This window comes from Anabrus simplex, chromosome 2 (assembly GCF_040414725.1).
Source record: "Anabrus simplex isolate iqAnaSimp1 chromosome 2, ASM4041472v1, whole genome shotgun sequence".
NCBI classification, from domain to species: Eukaryota; Metazoa; Arthropoda; class Insecta; order Orthoptera; family Tettigoniidae; genus Anabrus; species Anabrus simplex.
Window position 1 is genome coordinate 193,422,637 of NC_090266.1, and position 22,788 is coordinate 193,445,424.

Sequence of the window (22,788 nt, forward strand, 5' to 3'; positions counted from 1 at the left end):
TTGGAAAAAGCGGAGAATGAAATCATCAGTTTCAAATACGTACGTATTGGAGGGGTCTCAAACCCAGAATTTCGCTATCAATTTTTAATGGGCGAATGCACTTCAGGTACCTCATATTACCCTTAAGAGCTCACAATCTCCAATACCATGTGACATTTGCTTCCCTTGCTTAATAGGATAGACACATCCAAAATTTGGATCGAAAGATCCAGAAAAGAGGAGCCGAAGCCAAACTAGACTCCCAAGAAATCGAGGAAAACAAAAGGTTAATCGAAAGACCGGGAACAAAGTGAAATGGCATGCTGAACACTTCAAGCAATCCCGTGACATGACCTGTCATAAAACCTAATGGGCCAAAAGGCCCGGTGACACAGAGGATAGGCCATACTACAAGATGACTAAGACCAGAAAGGAAGGTAAAGTCCGAAACGTAGGATAGACATTTAGAATTTAGAAAATCTTAGTCACCAGAAAGCAAAATTACTAAGGAAAACGAGGGTACACATTCGTACGTCCTTAAATTACATAGTGCCCACAAGGTTTTTACATTCCTTCCACAGACAGCCTAGAAACCTACAGAGTACGAACTAAGAACACTATATTAAAACTACAGGTAATCGCAGCACGCCCTAACTGTTACATGCCCAAGGAGAACGCTGTTATATTTCCGTCGTCACACGCAGATACATTTTAGATCAAATTGCCGCCCACCTTATTGCTGCCCCTATCTCGTCGGTCGTCTCCCGGGAAGACAACCTCACTTAAGGCTGCATAGTCCCAGATTTAGATAGACACGTAAGGGTCAGATTTAGATAGACACGTAAGGGTCAAATTTACAGTTTATAGGGACGAGCTGGGTGCTGATTGGTTGGTTTATAAATTAACAGGCAGTGGAGGCAACTTAGAAACAAATGCATCGAGCCAGAATTTGCCAAACCAAAAACATAAGCAATTCTCAACTAAGCTGAATACAATCCACGACCCTAGGTGGGACTCAGAAACAACAGTAGTGACATCTTTAAATGAACATAAAAAACGTAATTTAGATCTGTCCGTCTCCAATGAGACTTCACTATTTACAGGTGTTAGAAGGGATGCCTATTAATAGGGAGAGGCCGTACTATTGTTACAGTAATAATAATAATAATAATAATAATAATAATAATAATAATAATAATAATAATAATAATAACCTACAGTAGTAGGTAATCGTAGGCATATCGGTTTTTCTTCCCCGCCCTCAGCGGGTGAGTACAGCTATCCAGCCCATCCATACATAACATACATATACATAACGTATTCCATGTGAAACCTCATAAGTTATGTCTTAACCATGAATCACTGGTCATGCAAGTTGCATTATCTGTGCGTTGTAATCAGTATATCGCCCGATATCATTCGATTGTAATATCAGCGAGGTCAGTCAATATCTCTAAGAGATGAATGAACAGATCCAATTCGTTCACTATTGATGATGGGCTTCTTTGTTAATTCTCAGAGTTGGTTAACAAAGAGCTATTCTTATACCAACCGAGAAAGTTCAATGTACATATTACAGTACTGTACACTGGGTACATATACATGGTCTTGGGAGACAGATGATTAACTGCCATTGTGAACAATGAGTAATCATCAAAATAGTTTCTTGTAGTTCCTTCTTTAAATTTAATACTAAAACAAATTAATAATATTAAGAATCATAACATTCTTCTTCTTCTTTCTAACGTTTTCCCGCTGGTGCAGGGTCCGCTAATAATAATAATAATAATAATAATGATAATAATAATAATAATAAGAAGAAGAAGAATCAATAAAGTGGCTGGTTGAAGTGCTCTTAGAGCGTGATAGCCGACTGGCTTAGTCACTGGCTTCTTACCATTGCGGTCACGGTTAGAATCCCAGTCCAGGCATGGGGGATTTTCTCAGATGAAAATCACGTCCATGTGGATTGGATTTCACGTAAAATTGGAGGTCTCGTTGTTATGCTTACGATATCATCAGAAAAATAAAAAGGAAACCCTGTTAGACTTAGGTGTTCATCTTCTATGCTAAATATTACGGATATGAATACCAAAGCAATCGGGTGGAAGTGAAGAGTGCTTACATTTCAGAGATTGTTCCTACCACTCTTTCCCACACCGTGGTGGTTTCCTGGGTGTGGACTGCATCGCACATACGTACTTGTGTTGTTTTACAGACGGATGCCCTTCCTGACGCAACCGTCTGTGTAGGGATGTAGCCATACACTATTGCGCGTTTCTGTGATGGTTCGTACTGTAATGAAGAGGGGAGAGCATTGCGACGAACATACACGATTAAAATCATGTAGGGAGTGGCTGGAGGTTTTGGGTCACGTAGCTGTCAGCTTGGATTCAGGAGATAGTGGGTTCGAACCTCACTGTCGGCAGCACTGAAGACGGTTTCCCGTGGTTTCCCATTTTCACACCAAGCGAATGATGGGACTGTACCTTAATTAAGACCACGGCCGCTTTCTTCCCACTGCTAGCCCTTTCCTGCCCCATCGTCGCCATAAGACCTATCTGTGTCGGTACGACGTAAAACAAATTGTAAAAAACAAAAAGAAAACTGATTAAAATCTCCCCCTCCACCGTCGAAAATCAAACCCGGGAACCTCTGAACCGACGGCCTCAGCGCTGGCCATTCAGCCAATGAGCAGGACTAAATTTGAGAGACTTATACTTTCTGGCACGGTAGAGTGCCCCTTTTCAGGGCAAATTTCCAGCACTCCAGGGTTTTATAAAATCTATAGCAGTTGGAGATATACCTAACACGTATCACTGCCAATAATAATAATAATAATAATAATAATAATAATAATAATAATAATAATAATAATAATAATAATAATAAATAGGGTCCTAGGAGTCAACCTAGGAAGGGACTTCACGGCCCTGGCAAATGGGAGTGAAATGCGTCGTTGCGACCATCTGCAACAATAAACTATTGGATTCAGCAAGAGAATCCAACTAGCCTCTTTCACTCCAACTCCAGCACGTAACCTACAAGAAGTGCCCCTGTTAAGCCGAGCAACCCAGTGGAAGGTTGGGTAACCAATCCCAGCGGGAAACTGGGTCGGTCAACCGATCAGTGCTGCGGGCTCCAAGGCTCACAACCTTGGCAGTACCTTGGTCGGTGCGAAATATCACCGACCCCATTCTACAGTTTTTCAACTGTGAAAAAAGCATGGAGGAAATTTCAGCTAAAGCTACTACCCCAGGTGGTAACCAATCCACCGTCGTCTTGTACGACGTTAGCGGGCCTTCGGATTCTGGGGAGCCTGCACCGACATGCTTGGAAGTATCGGAGACTCCACGAAAGATCAAACATAGAGCCAAGAATTTCTTTGCTACCTTTAATGCCAATTCTCTACAGAAGGTAGGAAAACTGAAACAGCTCACAGATATCCTATCGCAACAGCAAATTTTGATTGCAGCAATTCAGGAAACGAGATTTACAGATGAGCAGGCCTTTGAATCTGAAGGTTACAGGATCTTCAAGGGTAAACCTGGTAAACGTGTCATACAAACTGTCCCCCACCTTGGCACAGCATTTGTAGTCAACAAAATGATTCTGGACTCAATAACAAATTTCACCTCTGTGAATAGCAGAGTCTCGACTCTGTCCTTTCGAAGCACAAACAAAATGTATACTATTGTGAACGTTCATGCGCCGATCAACCAAGCGAACAAGAGAGACCCAGAGGGAACTGATAGATTCTGGGAAGAACTTGAGGAGATTTTATCCAAGATTCCAGACAAACATACCATAACCATGCTTGGGGATTTCAATGCCCAGGTAGGCAAAGAGAGAAAGTTCCGAAACATCGTTGGAAACTATCCTGCTCACCAGAGAACAGATCGTAATGGAGAAAGGCTAATAGAGCTGTGTAAGGCATTTAACCTCGTAATGAAGTCTACTGCTTTTAAACACCTGCCCAGGAAACAGAAGACCTGGAAATCCCCAAATCACCACCTTGGTGAATTCCAGATTGATCATGTCGCGATCGCGCGGAAGGCTCAAAGAGAAATTCAGAATGTTGAAGTTCTAAGACAAGCAAAACTGGACTCTGATCACTATCTATCCAAGATAAAAATCAAACTGCTCCCGAGAAACACAAAGAAAGTTCGAGCCAAAAGGATTGAAAGATTTGATAGAGAAAAACTAGGATCTAACCATGAATTCACTCAGAAACTACAATCGGTGGATGCAGAGAACTGGGAACAACTGCGCGAGGCCCTGGTCAAAACAGCTAAAGAGACGGTTCAGCTTACTAAGGCCAGGAAGCATGCTTGGTGGAACAGTGAATGCGATGCAGCTATAAGGCAAAGACAGTTCGCCTGGCAGAAATGGAACTCGCTAAAGAACCAAGTCAACTGGACAAACTTCGTGAATGAGAGAAAGGGGTGCAGCCAAAACCATCCGCAGCGTTAAACGTGCATTTGATAAACACCAGCTGGCTCAAATTGAGCAGGATTTCAAGAAGAACAATACACGCGACTTTTATAAAAAATTTAAAAGCAACTTGAGGAAATATGACCCACCGAGCGTACAGTTCAGAGATTCCAATGGAAATCTATCCCATAACGACAAGGAAAACTGCCGGATCCTTGCAAAATACTTCGAATCCCTTCTTAACTGCGAGGCCCCATTGTCCAGATTCACATTTGAAGATAAAACAACAGTTCACCGAGATTCAGCTCCACCTACGAAAGAGGAAGTCGGACAGATTATCCAATCCTTGAAGAATAATAAAGCGCCGGGTGAAGATTCGATAATAGCTGAATTGTGGAAGTTTGCTAGTGACAATGCAGTGGAAAAATTAACGGACATCATACATGAAATCTGGAACGCTGAAAGACTTCCATGTGACTGGACATCTGCCCTAATCCACCCACTTCATAAGAAAGGCGACAAGTCGGATGTTAACAACTATCGCGGCATCTCCCTCCTACTTATGACCTACAAAATTATCTCGAAAGCTCTTCAAATCAGGGCAGAAGAACAGCTAGATCCAGAGCTGGGTGATTACCAAGGAGGTTTCAGGAAAGGACGGTCATGTGTAGAGCAGATTATGAATCTGAAATCTGTCCTTTCATATCTTAAACTAAGGAGCAAGCCTTTTGTAGTAACGTTCATCGACTTCAAGAAGGCCTATGATTCAATTGATAGAACTACCCTACTTCAGATCTTAAAGGAATTTGGCTTGGACAGTAAAACAAGAGTGATCATCCAACAGACTCTCACCAACACCATCTCAAAAGTGAAGTTTAGAGGAGAGATTTCAGAGGCCTTTGAAATACGGACAGGAGTTAGGCAAGGAGATGGTCTCTCGCCTCTGTTGTTCAACTGCGTTCTTGAGAAAGTGATCCGTGAATGGCGCAGAGAAATGAGTTATGAAGGAGTCGAAAGCGGAGTCAGACTAGGCCACAAGAACAAGAACCTTTCAATTGACTGTCTAGCATTTGCAGATGATCTCGCGGTTTTCGCTGATTCCTTGGATGTGGCCACGAAGCAGATCAACCAGCTTCAAACACAAGCTGCAAAGGCGGGCCTCCAAATCTCCTTTGAGAAAACGAAATTCATTACAAACATCAAACTGGCGCCAAGTGAGCTAGAAGGGACTCACGGAAAAGTCAAGCGAGTTGAAAAATTTAAGTATCCTGGTGAATGGATAGAACCTAACTTGTCCGAAAAAGAAGCCTTTTCTTCACGCATGAATAAAATGGAAATGGCTTACCATCTGACTAAAAATGTCTATAACAAAAGATCTATATCTCTGAATGCAAAAATCAAACACTATTGCACTGTTATCCGGCCAGAGGCTCTATATGCTGCGGAATGTCTCGCCATGAACAAAAAAGGCATGATGGAGAAATTGGAGGCCAAGGAAAGAAAGATTTTGAGAAAAATCTTAGGTCCAGTCAAAGACAACGGCGAGTTTAGGAGACGGCACAACCAGGAGTTGTACTCGCATGTGGAGAAAATAACTGATGTGATGCGAAAAAGGAGGATTACTTTTTATAGACACATGGCCCGAATGAATTCAACACGGTTAACCAACAGCATTTTCACTTTCCTCCAAGAGAAAAAGGTAAAGGGGGCATGGTTCAGTGAGGTTCAGAAAGATCTGCAGGAGATTGGGATCTCATTTGAAGATATCCAGGAGCGTGTCCCACTTAAGAAAAAACTCCAAGAACATCAGAGTTTCCTACCAAAGCCGAAGATGAAAACTGGGAAGGCATGGACGGAAGAACGAAAGGAGCAACACCGTATACGAATGAAGGAGTACTGGACCAACATTAAAGCCCAAGGGAAACAGTTGAAATGACGTGGTCCTTAGTTGGCCGAAACGAAACAACAATAATAATAATAATAATAATAATAATAATAATAATAATAATAATAATAATAATAATAATAATAATAATAATAAATAATAATTCCGCCTGCAGCAGTCACTGGATGGACTGGGTAGATCAGTGGTTGCTGTTGCCGGTCCCAAGCCCGGGTAAAGAATTTAGCCAGAAGACACCAAGAGGCACCTCTCAATCTGATCAATCGAGTTGTAATCTTGTGATCATACCATTATGATCAACCATGCATATATCTTCAAACTGCAACATTGGCATGATGGATAACACGTTATCACAGCAACTACCCTAGGCTCCGCACACACCTAGTCCGCTTTCTCCCGATCATCGGATTCTGGGGTACCGGGAGCATCATGCAGAGAAGAGTCGAAGCTTCTCAAATTATTTTCGTTCCAAGAAAAGAACCTTCGTAGGTACAATTAAAGTCAACACCCTGCTGAAAACAGGAAAGCTTAAAAAACGCACAGACACCCTGGACAATTTTGACATTCGAATAGCCGCACTCAATAAAACGCATTTCGGAGATGAAAACCACTCTTACTCTGAAGAATACAGGATATTTAAAGGTAACCCTGCCATCAGAATCCACGGGAAGCTTTGAAATTCATATCTACCTATTTTATGAAACCTCCACAAAAAACGAAAACATGGAAATCGCCGAACCCGTTATTAGGGCAATTCCAGATTGATCACGTTGCAATCTCAAGAAAAAAATCTGTGCGAGATCCAAAATATCAGAGTACGGAAGGGAGTTGTCGACTCTGACACAAATCAAACTGAGATTCCAACCCAACCGATCCAGACCTAAGCACAAATAGATCTCAAAAAGTTGACTGACCCAGAATGCCTTAAACAGAACATCAGTACCTTCATACAAGACATACGAGAGCAGGATCCCAAGGGCTGGCCAGACCTACGTAAAACACTTCAAACATCAGCCCTGAAGTTAGGACAGCCTCCGAGGAAACGAAAACATAGGTGGTGGAACACGACCTGTGGTAAAGCAATTGATGATCGTATGAAAGTGTGGAATCAGTGGAATGGACATCAAACAACTGAAAAATGGGAGGCCGGGAGGAACGAGCGTATGACAAAACAGCCTCATAGGAATCGAGCAAGAATTCCTCAAAAACAACACTAGGAATTTCTACAAAACTTTCCGTGATAATTTATCCAGTTATCAGCCACCATCTTTATGTTTCCGTCGAGCAGATGGAACATTATAAACGAACACCAAAGATAACTGCACAATTCTAGCTGACTACTCCCGAGACCTCCTCAACTGTGATCCTCCAAAAGAAAGACTGAACTTCGAAAAGCCCATGACGAACCCTGATTCACAACCCCCGACAATACAGGAAACAGCAGAGATCACCCGATCGCTTAAAAATAATGAAATGAAATGTCGTATGGCTTTTAGTGCCGGGATATCCCAGGACGGGTTCGGCTCGCCAGGTGCAGGTCTTTCTATTTGACACCCGTAGGTGACCTGCGCGTCGTGATGAGGATGAAATGAGGATGAAGACAGCACATACACCCAGCCCCCGTGCCTTAGGAATCAACCAATTAAGGTTAAAATCCCCGAGCCGGCCGGGAATCGAACCCGGGACCTCCTGAACCGAAGGCCAGTACGCTGACCGTTCAGCCAACGAGTCGGACTTAAAAATAATAAAGCCCCTGGAGAGGATGACATCATCGCGGAGATGTGGGAACTAGGAGATGACCTCGTAAGTAGAATTCATGCAATCCTAGTAGAAATCTGGGAAACTGAAACGATCTCGCAGGATTGGAATTGCGCATTAATACACCCACTGCACAAAAATGGCGACAAGGCGGATCCAAACAACTACAGAGGCATATCCCTACTACCGATCACATACAAAATTATTTCTAAAGCTCTCTTAAACCTTTTAGACAAACAGACAGATCAGCTGATCGGCGAGTGCCAAGCGGGTTTCAGGAAAAGTTGACAATGTGCTGAAAAAAATATGGAATTTGAAGACTATATTAAGGATCCGTCAAACTACCAGCACGATAGTCACTTTTGTGGACTTAAAGAAGGCGCATGATTCTGTGGGCAGACAGACCGTTTTCGATGCTCTAGAAGAACTCAGAGTGGACAGCAAGTCCAAAGAAGTAATCCGGCAATCTCTCACAAATACGACTTCTAGAGTGAAATTCCTTGGGGAAATTTCTCAGCATTTTGAAATATGTACGGGCGTTCGTCAAAGTGACTGCATCTCCCCTATACTGTTTAATTTCTAGACAAAGTTATTAGAGAATAGGAAAGAGGCGTCAAAGGTGAGAGCATCGGAAACTTGGGGAGCAAAGTCAAGGTGAAATGTTTAGCCTTTGCTGATAACCCAGACCAAAGATGAAACCAGATACAACGTATAGAGATTACACACTATAGCATCGAAGGCAGGCCTCCAGATATCGTACGAGAAAACCCAGTTCATGGAAAAGCTACATCAACATAGCAAGAAAACTCTTCTAGAGATGGAAAACGCACAATTTCACGGGTGTCCAACTTCAAATACCTTGGAGAAATCATACTACCATCGGAACTAAACATAGAAAGAGCCACTAAACTCCATAAGGCGTACAGATTAACGTGGAATTACTTGCTTGATGCTTGTTGTTTAAAGGGGCCTAACATCGAAGGTCTTGGGCCCACGTGGAATTACTAGAACAAGTGATTCATATCGCGTATTGCAAAATTACATTACAAGACAGTTGTTTTGTCGGAAGCTTTATACGCCACAGAAACCGTATCCCTCGTAGGTCACTCCAAAATTATACAAATTGAAAAAAAAAACAAGAAAAGAAACTTCTCTGGAAAATTTATGGTCCCACGAGAGAAAATGGGATGTGGATTAAGAGGAGAACAGCGGACCTCTACTCATTAACTGACAGGTTCACTGATGCCGTACGCAAGAGACGCCTGAAATTCTATGGCCATATCTATAGAATGGACAGCAACAGACTCACCAAAAGATTATTTGCTGTAAAGTAATCAACTCAAAGTAGGTGAAAATAAACTGCCTGGAGGAAACTAAGGCCGACCTCCAAGAATAAACATCACGGGCGACATCATAGAAGATCTTGGAGCTTTTAGCACAATAGTAGCCAAGCACAAATTCGTGGAGAAATCTAAAAAGAAAACTGGTAGGAAGTGGTCCACTGAACGCAAGATGCAACACAGTGCATTCATGAAGAGATATTGGGAGGATAAGAAGGCGAAATCCATCAGGCCAACCAAATTCAAACGCGGTCTTTAAATGGGCATAACAAAGAAAGAATAATAATAATAATAATTGTACCGGACGGTACACCTCTACGCCGCACATTTAAATCTTGCGCCAATTAGAACTCCTCTACAGGAGAAGCACTGAACTTGAAACTAGACCTACTTAAACTTTTACGCAGAAGATGTCACCACCTTAATTTTGTGATTGTGAAGTTCTAGTACTGTACACATTCTACGCGTTTTCTTTACCATTTATCAAGAAGTTTGGACTTTCTGCAACAGATGCCACTACAAAAACTATGATCATGCACCCTGGTGCGAAGTGAAGTAACCCTTTTTGAAGAAATTTTGTATTCATAAGTTTGTTCTTTACTAAATTATGTTCATTCATTTTTGGGTTGGCAATATTGATCTTTTCTTTCCGCCAGTTTTGAATTCAGCCAATCCCTAATTTCTGTAATTAATTTTCGGCCTATCACAGGCTTCTTCTTCGATTTGGTGTGTAACTTTACGCTAGCCAATAAATGTAAGAGGGTGTGGCTTGATTATTCATGAAAAGTCTCGAACTTTCCCCGAGGGTTTATAAACTGTGGATTTTCACGGCTCTTGGCCATTTGATCAACATCTAACGAAGTGTGTGTGAAGCAGGAGGCGGGTGGTGCCTCTTTCATCAAGCAGCAGTTCTACAGCAAGGTAATAGCCGTTTAACATCTTTATTTCTTGCTAGCTCAGCAGTTTAACCCGCGGGAAAGTTCCGAAACTTTTACCATGTAACCTACTTTTCTAAAAATGTAATTTTCTGCCAGCTTATGTAAAAACTTCATAAAATCTGTAACCGCAATTCGGGGATAGAGAGTGATGCACCCTCTCGAGCTCCCCTTCATATTGGTTTGTGGTGACTAACGTTTTGTAACTGGTTTTCTTCCTTTCTGTAATGTCTTAAATTATTCTTATACGAGTCACCTCCATAGGTTGGGAATAGCCCCTGTTTCACCGGCCTAGTGCCTTTTAGGTTTTAAGAATGCATGTTTAGGGGTGCAGGTACACGCCTCCATTCAACTTGGTGTTCCGGGCCATTTACTTAACCTGTTCTTTTCCTGCTAAGGCCCAGTAGGTTGGGTACGAGATACCTCCGTTTCATTTGTGCAAGTTGTGCCTTGATGGCAAGTAATGGTAAAGTCTGATATTGCCTTGAATAGGCTTGAAAAACTGAGAGCGTGTCAGCTCTTTTCAAGTGTTGTAAAGGTGCCTCGAAGAGGCCTGATATTGTAATTGCTGGAGCAAGGGCTCCATGTATTAGGGGATTTCTGCCCTTAAGTAAAGTGGTGATCTTTGTAAATTTGAGCGTGTAGCTCAGGAAATGTAAGCGAGGGGCTTGAAGCCCAGGACTTGTAGAATTCACTGCCTTGTATTTTACTTGACTTATTTCTAACTTGCCTATGGGACCTGTTATATTGTTATTCGTTGTTTTTTGAAATTCTAAAAAGAAAAGAAAATATAACATTTGTTAAAGCTTTAAATTCCATTCTTGACTGTGTAGTTAGACCCGTTCACCCCGGCACCTTCTTTCACCTCTGCGTCCACGGGTAACCCCGTAATAATAATAATAATAATAATAATAATAATAATAATAATAATAATAATAATAATAATAATAATAATAATAATAATAATAATAATTCAACACTAGCCGTTACGATACGGACTAATAATAATAATAATAATAATAATAATAATAATAATAATCATAATAATAATATTAATAACAGTGACCGCGCATGTTAACGCTGTGCGAGTATGGAGCCGTGTTCTGCAATTGAGAGACGAGTGGGTTCGAACCCTGTCGGCTGTTCTGACAGGGAACTTTCGAATCTTATTTCGGAACCTACCTCTCATTTTGAAGATTGATTGCATGGTGTAAGAAGACTACATTAAAACATGAGCTGCTACTTTGATACGGAAGATTGACAAATCTAGCGCCTAACTACACATAATACAAATTATGTGACTGCAACCGGTTGGACTGTCTGGTTGCCAGCCTGTCTGCTCATGTTCAAACGCGAGCAGTGTAGGTGGGGAGGTAAGCCGGAGAGTTGGTTCTGTTTTATCAGTTTAACAGGAAGTATTGCATTCTTCTGTGTTGCACCTCAGGTGTCAAAAAAGTACTCGTTACTTCAAGAGACGGCTATTGTTACTGAAGGAATTTGAGCTATCCACTGAGTCATTAGCTATGGAATTAGCCACTTCCGCAAAATTCTAATACTTCCTGACTCACAATGTGCCCTTCAAAAGCTACAAAATTCTCGTTGGGACCTGTCTTCACATCAGTACATCTATACACATCTATACCGCACAGAAAACAGCTCAGGAAGTGCATCTCCTATGGATTAAAGGCCACGCTGGTATAATGATGAACGAGATAGTAGACCAGCTAGCGAAAGAAGCCACAACTTTTGAACTCCGTCTTTACAAACATTTACCACATTCTTTTATTATGCACATAATCAAACAACAGGTCGACAGGAAATGGTCTGAGTACTGGAAAATGTCACAGCCTACAAGAGGAAAGCGCTATGCTAAAATTCAGCCCACCATACCAACGAAAATATGGTTCAAGAAATTGAAACTAACACGCAGACACCTTTCATCTTTAATCAGAATGCGTTTAATGCTGCGGATGGTTTTGGCTGCACCCTTTCTCTCATTCACCACATCATACTGTCCTGTAAGAAGTACTCCCAACAACAGAACCATCTGTACCCATCTTTGGTGAAGTTAAATACCCCACTGCCAACTTCAGTTGCCATCCGGTTATCAAACCTCACTCCACAATTATGCGCTGTAATTTTCCAAAATCAATCAATCAATCAATCAATCAATCAATCAATCAATCAATCAATCAATCAATCAATCAATCCTGATCTGCATTTAGGGCAGTCGCCCAGGTGGCAGATTCCCTATATGTTGTTTTCCTAGCCTTTTCTTAAATGATTGCAAAGAAATTGGAAATTTATTGAACATCTCCCTTGGTAAATTATTCCAATCCCTAACTCCCCTTCCTATAAATAAATATTTCACCCAATTTGTCCTCTTGAATTCCAACTTTATCTTTCCTACTTTTTAGACACCTCTCAAACTTATTCTTCTACAGATGTCCTCCCACACCAACTCTCCACTGACAGCTCGGAACATACCACTTCGATATCCTTGCACTTCTCCTTCAGCCATTCTTCCTTAGCTACCTTGCACAGAAGAATGGAGAAACAAGTTGAAGCTGAGTTGGGAGAAGATCAATTTGGCTTCAGAAGAAATGTAGGAACACGTGAAGCAATCCTGACTTTACGTCTGATCTTAGAGGATCGAATCAAGAAGGACAAGCCCACGTACATGGCATTCGTAGATCTAGAAAAGGCATTCGATAATGTTGATTGGACCAAGCTATTTATGATTCTGAAGATGATAGGGATCAGATACCGAGAAAGAAGAATTATCTACAATCTGTATAAAAATCAGCCTGCAGTGATAAGAATCGAGGGCTTTGAAAAAGAAGCAGCAATCCAGAAAGGAGTGAGGCAAGGCTGCAGTTTGTCTCCTCTCCTTTTCAATATTTACAAAGAACAGGCAGTAAAGGAAATCAAAGAGAAATTTGGAAAGGGAATCACAGTCCAAGGAGAGGAAATCAAAACCTTGAGATTTGCCGATGATATCGTTATTTTATCTGAGACTGCAGAAGATCTCGAGAAGTTGCTGAATGGTATGGATGAAGTCTTGGGTAAGGATTACAAGAGTATTACAATAAGTCCAAAACAAAAGTAATGGAGTGCAGTCGAACCAAGATAGGTGATGCAGGAAATATTCGATTAGGAAATGAAGTCTTAAAGGAAGTAGATGAATATTGTTACTTGGGTAGTAAAATAACTAACGATGGCAGAAGTAAAGAGGACATAAAATGCAGACTAGCACAAGCAAGGAAGAGCTTTCTTAAGAAAAGAAATTTGCTCACTTCAAACATTTATATCGGAATTAGAAAGATGTTTTTGAAGACTTTCGTGTGGAGCGTGGCATTGTATGGAAGTGAAACATGGACGGTAACTAGCTCAGAAAGAAAGAGAATAGAAGCTTTTGAAATGTGGTGTTACAGAAGAATGCTGAAGGTGAGATGGATAGATTGAATCACGAATGAAGAGATACTGGATCGAATTGGTGAGAGGAGATCGATTTGGCTAAATTTGACAAGAAGAAGAGATAGAATGATAGGACACATCTTAAGACACCCAGCACTTGTTCAGTTGGTTTTTGAAGGAAGTGTAGGTGGTAAGAACGGTAGGGGTAGACCAAGGTATGAATATGACAAGCAGATTAGAGCAGATGTAGTATGCAATAGTTACGTAGAAATGAAAAGGTTAGCACAGGATAGGGTGGCATGGAGAGCTGCATCAAACCAGTCTATGGACTGATGACTCAAACAACAACAACAGCATAAGGAAAGATCTTCATTGGGGTAATCACATAAATATGATTGTAAATAAAGGGTACAGATCTCTGCACATGATTATGAGGGTATTTAGGTGTTGTAATAAGGATGTAAAGGAGTGGGCATATAAGTCTCTGGTAAGACCCCAACTAGAGTACGGTTCCAGTGTTCGGGACCCTCACCAGGATTACTTGATTCAAGAACTGGAAAAACTCCAAAGAAAAGCAGTTCGATTTGTTCTGGGCGATTTCCGACAAAAGAGTAGCGTTACAAAAATGTTGCAAAGTTTGGGCTGGGAAGACTTGGGAGAAAGGAGACGAGCTGTTCGGGGCGATTCGGCTAAGCTTGGCTGAACTCTGATCGGATGAACGAGCGCTGCAGAGCAAGGATGAAAGAGACAGGCGCAGGGAAAGAGAGGGATAGCACTATTGCTCAAAATCGAGGAGTAGGGTTCTGCGCTCTGGTCAAACAAGCGAAGTCGTCTTTTGCACCTTGCGCCGCGCAATGCACCGACGCATGCACCCTTAGAGGCCCTGGTATATGATGATGCAGGAACTTGCGAATTAGCGGGGGAATTTGTGAAGACAGTCAAAGGGCGATTTATTAATTATACCCCGTCCTCAGTTTAGAACAGGGACAAGAGTTGATTTGAGCGAGAAAAACGGTCTAAAGGAACCCTAACTTTTGTTGGTGAAAGATACACGCTGTAAAACAAGGTATCAGTGCAATAACTCACTCATATACTATAATGGCTACGATCAGTATGGGCGGTGATCTGTTGCCAAAATTATTAATTGTGTTGCAGGAAATTGCAGAAAGCTTCGGCCCAATAGTTTTGTAAAAGGTGTTTAAAGCTGATAATATTAGTCTCACAACTACAAAATCGCGGAAAATGGGAAAGACAGAGTTAAGGCAGTGTTTTAGAGAAGCATTCTTTCCGTACTGAGGTGACAGTTGTTCTCTGATACTTGACTCCTAAACCTCATATACTGATACAGCTTGTCTTCAGGATATCCCACCTGCCGGGCTGAGTGGCTCAGACGGCTGAGGTGCTGGCCTTCTGACACCAACTTGGCAGGTTCGATCCTGACTCAGTCCGGTGGTACTTGAAGGTGCTCAAATACGTCAGCCTCGTGTCGGTAGATTTACTGGCACGTAAAAGATCTCCTGCGGAACTACAGTACATTCCGGCACCTCGGCGTCCCCGAAAACCGTAAAAGTAGTTAGTGAGACGTAAAGCCAGTAACATTATTATCAGGATATCCCATCAGAAAAAAACATGGAATTACTTCAAATTCCTCCCCGTACCACTGGAGAAAACCAACCCGTGGACAAGATCTTTTCCCGGAATTGGAAATCTTTATACGGCAGGTTGTCGGAGCTTATTATTTCTCTTCGAGACATTAAGGTTGAACTTTAACACAGAGGCACTATTCTTAAATTACAGTCTTTCATTCATTTTCAGTTCTCATCTCGGAGATTCCGTGAAATGATAAAATATTCCCGGTTTGCTGTGAAATACGTAACAGAACGACCTGCCTGGAAAGGAAAAATAAAATAGGCCTATGCAAGGAATAGCGTGGCAATGAACTGCTTATTCATTGTGCATGGTGTCAAGAAGACTTGTGTTTCGAACATTCCATTACTGCCAGTCATTTTTACTTTACCGTCATCTCTCAAAATCCGTAATCTTGAAAACACACACAGAAAAAACTCCCCGCTGCCGGCACAGCTCACTTTTTAGAAATGATTTTATTTCTCACAAATAACAAGATACAGTAACACAACAAGCAAAGCACTCAGTCTCTTATTACAGTATAATGTTCACTTGTCACAAGTCCTTCTCTCCTTGAAAAAAAAAATAGCCTATATATTTTCTCTCGTACGTTATTATTATTATCAACTGAGAAAAGAAAAGATAAAGGAAAGAAAACCATTGGCACAAAACACATTGCGTGAAAAACACTGCGCTATCCACTGCACGACCATTCGGCTGTTATAATGAAACACATAATAAAGATACCCCATGACAAGCCAGGTTTTCGCAAATTTCAAGTGCTGCGTACCGAAATCTAGCTCTAAAGCTGATCCTGTCATCTGTCTTAGCACAGAACAAAACTATTTCCAGACAACGTTGGCACTTCCACAGGTAGTAAGTTTATGCCTCTGTGTGTCCACCACGAGACATTTCTTTACAGAGTGGGGATTGGGTGATGTGACGGAATTTTTTATCTTCTGTTGGAATAATTTCGTTTATAGCTTTATATGTGGCTACTTTCCAGTCAGTTGGTATATGAGGATCTTTGAAATTTGTCCAGATTTCATTCCATTTCCTATTTGGGTACTTCTACGTGATCTGGGGTTATGTTTCGTTCTTCTCTAATAGATGATTGTACATTAGTCCTGTAGGAGGAACGTTGTTCCCTGTCACTTGTATCGTATCTATCGCTTGCAGCGCTCTTCTAAAACATCGTGTCGGCACTAAATACTTTGGGTTTTGCTGACGTGTATTCCAAAAATAAGTATCGTGAGCAGTTACTACTCCTGTCTTTGCAATCATTAACTGTCGCATTAAAAGCGCTTGGCATTTTTCGCCGACTGCTATGAGACCCAGTCCTCCTTTCTCTACTGATTTTCTCACTTGCGATCTTGCTGCACGAAACATAGGTATATCCTCGCCATAAATAATAACTAATACATAGTTCAACTCGCTGGCTTATTTTTACCGGCATGGGTGTCCGACTCGTTGGCTGAATGGTCAGCGTACTGGCCTTCGGTTCAGAGGGTCCCGGGTTCGATTCCCGGCCAGGTCGGGGATTTTAACCTTCATTGGTTAATTCCAATGGCTCGGGGGCTGGGTATTTGTGCTGTCCCCAACATTCCTGCAACTCACATACCGCACATAACACTATCCTCCACCACAATAACACGCAGTTGCCCTCACATGGCAGATCCCGCCCACCCTTATCGGAGGGTCTGCCTTACAAGGGCTGCACTCTGCTAGAAATAGCCACAAGAAATTATTATAATTATTACCGGCATGGGTAGAATTTGTGCCACATACCACAATTTAGATAAGGCAAACAAGTTTATATGCCACACCTTTTGGATGATGTTCAGGTTTCGACTCAAACTGATTGACAATGTGGCGCGTACCCTTGAAACTATGGTTGTCCAGTTTATGTCAATATTTTGGGCCATATTAGGGGTGATGACTAATCCCAAAGTCTTAATTTTATCTTTAATAGGTATGGAAGCTATTGTCATCTCTTGTGACCAGCTACCAAGCGGTAGTATCTCGGAGTTCTGATAACTGACTAGGGCATTAGAGGCTTTCTCGTAATTTGTTATTAAGCACTTCAACTGTGGGGCAACCGTTGGTGTCTGCAGTAATATGGTGACGTCATCAGCATAGGCTGCAACCGTGAACAGACTCTGGGGGTTGGGAATCGTACACATTACAAAGTGGACTGCCCGAATAAAGGGCAACATTGCAGTGTACCCGCTCTTCGCACACCTCGCCGCAGGAATGCCCAGCCGCGCTACATTGCTTGTGTCACATCAGGGATTCCAACTTCGATTTAGGGATGTTGTAGTGGAAAAGAGCAGCTTTTACTTTTCCGTGTGGTCTTCTTAGACTACGCGGAATCAACCATCAAAATAATAATAATAATAATAATAATAATAATAATAATAATAATAATAATAATAATAATAATAATAATAATAATAATAATAATAATAATAATGCTATTTGCTTTACGTCCCACTAACTACACTTTTACGGTTTTCGGAGACGCTGAGGTGCCGGAATTTAGTCCCGCAGGAGTTCTTTTACGTGCCAGTAAATCTACCGACACGAGGCTGGCGTATTTGAGCACCTTCAAATACCACCGGACTGAGCCAGGATCGAACCTGCCACGTTGGGGTCAGAAGGCCAGCGCCTCAATCGTCTGAGCCACTCAGCCCGGCACCATCAAAATGAGGAGTGGGTTCCGACATGATATGTTTCTATACTTCCCTTATGAGAATGGTTTTCTATAGTTTTTCTAGCGTTTCTCATGTTCACCTCCAAGCTTATATTGTAGGCCACAACCGATTCCCTCAACCTCCTTACCCATTTTCATTCACTATCATTCATTCCATCTTCATTAGCTCTTCAGCTGAAGTTGGCAATAGAAGGATATCCGGCAGTAAAAAAGCATGGCATATAACTTCATCTCTCCTCATCCTCCCAGGAAACGGGACTAATGTGTAAAAATGCATGCATTAAAATAATAATAATAATAATAATAATAATAATAATAATAATAATAATAATAATAATATTTTATTACACTGCCTGAAATTACAGGCGACCACAAGAAATAGAAACAGAAATGTATTTAATTAAGATAATTACAAGTAGGACCAGATGTCCCTTTGCCTGTAACTAACTGCTGCTGTAACTTAAATGTACCAATTAATATACAACATCTTGTAAGAAGAATGCATAAATGAGAGTAAAATACATTTTCATACTGAGGATAAATTAAAGATTAAAAACTAAACATCTAGCAGATTATATTATTACATTTATAATTTCAGGAACATAGCAAGGAAGAGAACACTTAAGAGAAATCTAAGATACATTTTAATGCCGAGGATGACCGGGCGAGTTGGCCGTGCGTGTAGAGGCGCGCGGCTGTGAGCTTGCATCCGGGAGATAGTAGGTTCGAATCCCACTATCGGCAGCCCTGAAAATGGTTTTCCGTGGTTTCCCATTTTCACACCAGGCAAATGCTGGGGCTGTACCTTAATTAAGACCACGGCCGCTTCCTTCCAACTCCTAGGCCTTTCCTATCCCATCGTAGCCACAAGACCTATCTGTGTCGGTGCGACGTAAAGCCCCTAGCAAAAAAAAAAATGCCGAGGATGAATTAAAATTAAAACTAAATATCTAAAATATATCTAGAAGATTATGATATTTCCTCATATTTAATTAATATGGTAAAAATTCACTCATATGGCTTACTAAGAAGAAAGGTAACGGTATTTAAGACATGTTTTGAAAGTTTTGATGCTACTTTGGCTGCGTTTAATATAGTTTAAGGTCATTGTATAATTCAGAGGCAGTGAGAGTAAACGACTTACTGCACTTATGGTACTATGCTGTGGAACCTGAAGTGTGTTTGCTGTAAAGCTATTGTCCCGATCATGCACTTGATTCGTATGAACAATGGACTTGGCCAAGTATGAGAGAGCATTAGCTTTTAAAATTCTCAGCAGTTAGCAAGCAGCTGAGTATGAGTGTCTATCCCTGAGTTTCAACCACTCTGCGGCCTTGTAGTAAAATGTTACGTGACGATCTTTACGAATATTGAAGACGAAATGCACACAGGCATTCTGAACTCGCTGGAGTTTGGCGTTATATTTCTCTGAGATATCGCTGTAAATTACAGCGCCGTAATCTAAAATAGACTGGGCGAGTTGGCCGTGCGCGTAGAGGCACGCGGCTGTGAGCTTGCATCCGGGATATCGTGGGTTCGAATCCCACTGTCGGCAGCCCTGAAGATAGTTTTCCGTGGTTTCCCATTTTCACACCAGGCAAATGCTGGGGCTGTACCTTAATTAAGGCCACGGGCGCTTCCTTCCAACTCCTAGGCCTTTCCTATCCCATCGTCGCCATAAGACCTATCTGTGTCGGTGCGACGTAAAAGCCCGTAGCAAAAAAAGTCTAAAATAGGAAATACCATAGTTTGGATCAACATCATTCTCACCGAAAAAGGAAGATACGGCATGTTTCGACGAAACTGATGCAATATACTAGAGACTCTCTTGACAAAATGTTTGGCATGGAAGGATCAAAAGAGAGTATTAAGCTATTCATACGAATACCTACATTCTTGACTACAGAACCGTTTACAATTAAAGGAGAAATGTCCCTAGTGAAAAAATTTGATCAATTTCTTTGATATCATAGAAAAATAGCTAAGATTTTATTTTCATTTAATAGCAAATTATAACATAGTATATACTGATGTAGCCTTTCTATATCTACATTTATTTTACTAATACATTCCTTAACACGAATCACAGGAAAATGGTAATAGACCTGTAAATCATCGGCGTACATATCATGTCTCGTGTGGCGTTGAACAAGTACCCTGATACTACAACAAATCATAAAGTAAATAGCCTATAACAGCTATGAAGAAAGGAAGTTAAATAAAATCACAAACAGAAAAAGAATGACATTTGTAACGCAATTTATGAGTTAACATGTTGATGAATACTTTCTTTTTCTTTTACATTTGGCTTCATGTCGCACCGATACAGACAGGTCTTATGGCAACGATGGGACAGGAAAAGTCTAGAAGTGGGAGAGAAGCGGCCGTAGCCTTACTTAAAGTACAGCCCCAGCATTTGCCTGATGTGAAATGGGAAACCACGGAAAATCGTCTTCAGGGCTGCCGACAGTGGTGTTCGAACCCACTATTTCCCTATTGCAAGCTCATAACTGCGCATCCCTAACCGCACGGCCAACTCGCTTGGTTTCGATGAATGTAAATAATGTTTCTGTATCCTGATGGATCCCTTCAGTGCTGTTGAAGGCAAAGCCATGGGTGACAGCTTTGATTATCTGAGTCTGTTGCAGATGTCGACAGAGAAACTGAGAAAACAACACTTAAAAACGGGACAACCATATCCTCACCTCAGAATTGTCCTGCTATAGCTGTTATTAGCATTTTCGATGTCGGCTTGGATACTAACTTATTATTTTCTGGTACAGGATGGACTGGGCTATTTTATTGTGCAAAATGAAAAAAAAAAAAGGAATTGATATTTTTCGCTAAAATCCTTCAAATTTTAATCATACCTCCCCTTAATAGACTAGTCTGGTAACCGTGGTCGGCTCGGTTCTGAGACTCGCCTCAACAAGACGCGGCGTGGCTGTTGAATAGATAGATGCAAAATGGATGAAAGAAAAGCGAGGACAAGTTGCGTTACCTTTATAAAAAGATGGAAACTTGCATTATTTTTGTTGTTCATGCGCGAGGGCAACATATTTCATTTCCAGAGGCATGGCTAAGTGCATCATTTCGTCTCCTTGGCTGAATGGTCAACGTTCTGGCCTTTAGTCCTGAGGTGTCCCGAGATCGATTCCTGACCGGGACTGGGTTGTTGATGCTCCCTTAATACACTTCTCCTAATCTGCATACAACACACTACACGTCAGGAACAGCAGCCGGCCATATCCAAGTCAAATGCAGACACCACTACACTGAGAAAAAAGGCCAGGAAGAAGAATAAGAAGATAGTTCAGTGTATAAGAAAATCTTCCATCGAAAGTATAATACTTTACAAGAGGGGTACTACGAGGCGATTACTGGAAAAGACAGAGAAGCATAATTTTTCGAGTTAAAAAACGAACTATTAGCCAAAATTCGAAAGGGCATTTTATGTATATACATATATAACTAGGGCTCGGATTTGAACTACAGTAGAGTCCCGTTAATCCGAACCCCGTTAATCCGAAAGTCCGGTTAATCCGAACTGAAATAGGCTATTCATTTTTTTAAGTTGTCCTTATTGAAATGAAAGACCATATTATAGAATGAAGATTTACTTGCACTTTTAGTCATATTTTACTAGAATAACTTAATGTAAACATAATTACACATCATAAACCATCAATCACTGGGCGTTCATCTTTATAAAGTCTGTTAGTTTCTTTTGCCGTAGTGATTGGAACCTACTCGAAGATGCAGTGTTAAACCAGAATCTCATAAACATCACATCAATGGGCGTAGTGTTGCTCGACGTAGCGTACGGCAAGTTCTAGGCGGTCGCGGCATCTGAATATGAGATTATAGTGTAAGCCGTTACCGTATTTTAGCAGTTTTAGGAGACAAGTTTTAACCTAGTTTTAGTCGTTTTCTCCTCTACGTGTTCTTAACTACCCTACTGTAATTTTATACAGTTTTTTTATTAATGTAACTGCTAAATAATGGGCTTTTCAAATTACAGTATATACTGTACTGTATTATAGAATATTTTCCTCAGACGGTTGAGGCGCTGGCCTTCTGACCCCAACTTGGCAGGTTCGATCCTGGCTCAGTCTGGTGGTATTTGAAGGTGCTCAAATACGTCAGCCTCGTGTAAGTAGATTTACTGGCACGTAAAAGAACACCTTCGGGAGAAAATCCCGGCACCTAGGCGTCTCCGGAAACCGTAGGAGTAGTTAGTGGGACGTAAAAACAATAACATTATTATTGGAAAATATTTTCCGGTTAATCCGAAAATTTTGTAATCCGAACAGACTCCGGTCCCAATTAGTTCGGATTAACGAGACTCTACTGTACTGTCGTCATTTTATTGGTAGGCCCTATTTTATAGATATTACTAACTTCTATACATATTCTGATTGTGGTCCCTAGATTACAGAAATATGTATTTATCGAGTCCTCTTTCGTCATTCTTTGTCATTATTTATGGGCCATTGTTTCAATTTTCCGCCATTATTTGGTCATATTTAGCAATTCATATTATTAATTTCTTACTTGTAATTCAGGTTTCTTTGTTCTGCGTTATTATATAGCCATTTTCATGCATTTACGTTGATTATTTATCTGAACATCATCGAGTCTTCAGTGTATAAGTACGTGCTAGCAGACAATGGACGTTCTTTC

General features: G+C 41.1%; 1 protein-coding gene across 1 annotated transcript in view; it reads right to left on the reverse strand.

Moving 5' to 3' along the window:
- LOC136863997 (sodium-dependent nutrient amino acid transporter 1) overlaps positions 1–22,788 on the reverse strand; it is a 463,829-nt gene that overhangs the window by 356,192 nt on the left and 84,849 nt on the right. The gene's annotated exons all lie outside the window — the stretch shown is intronic.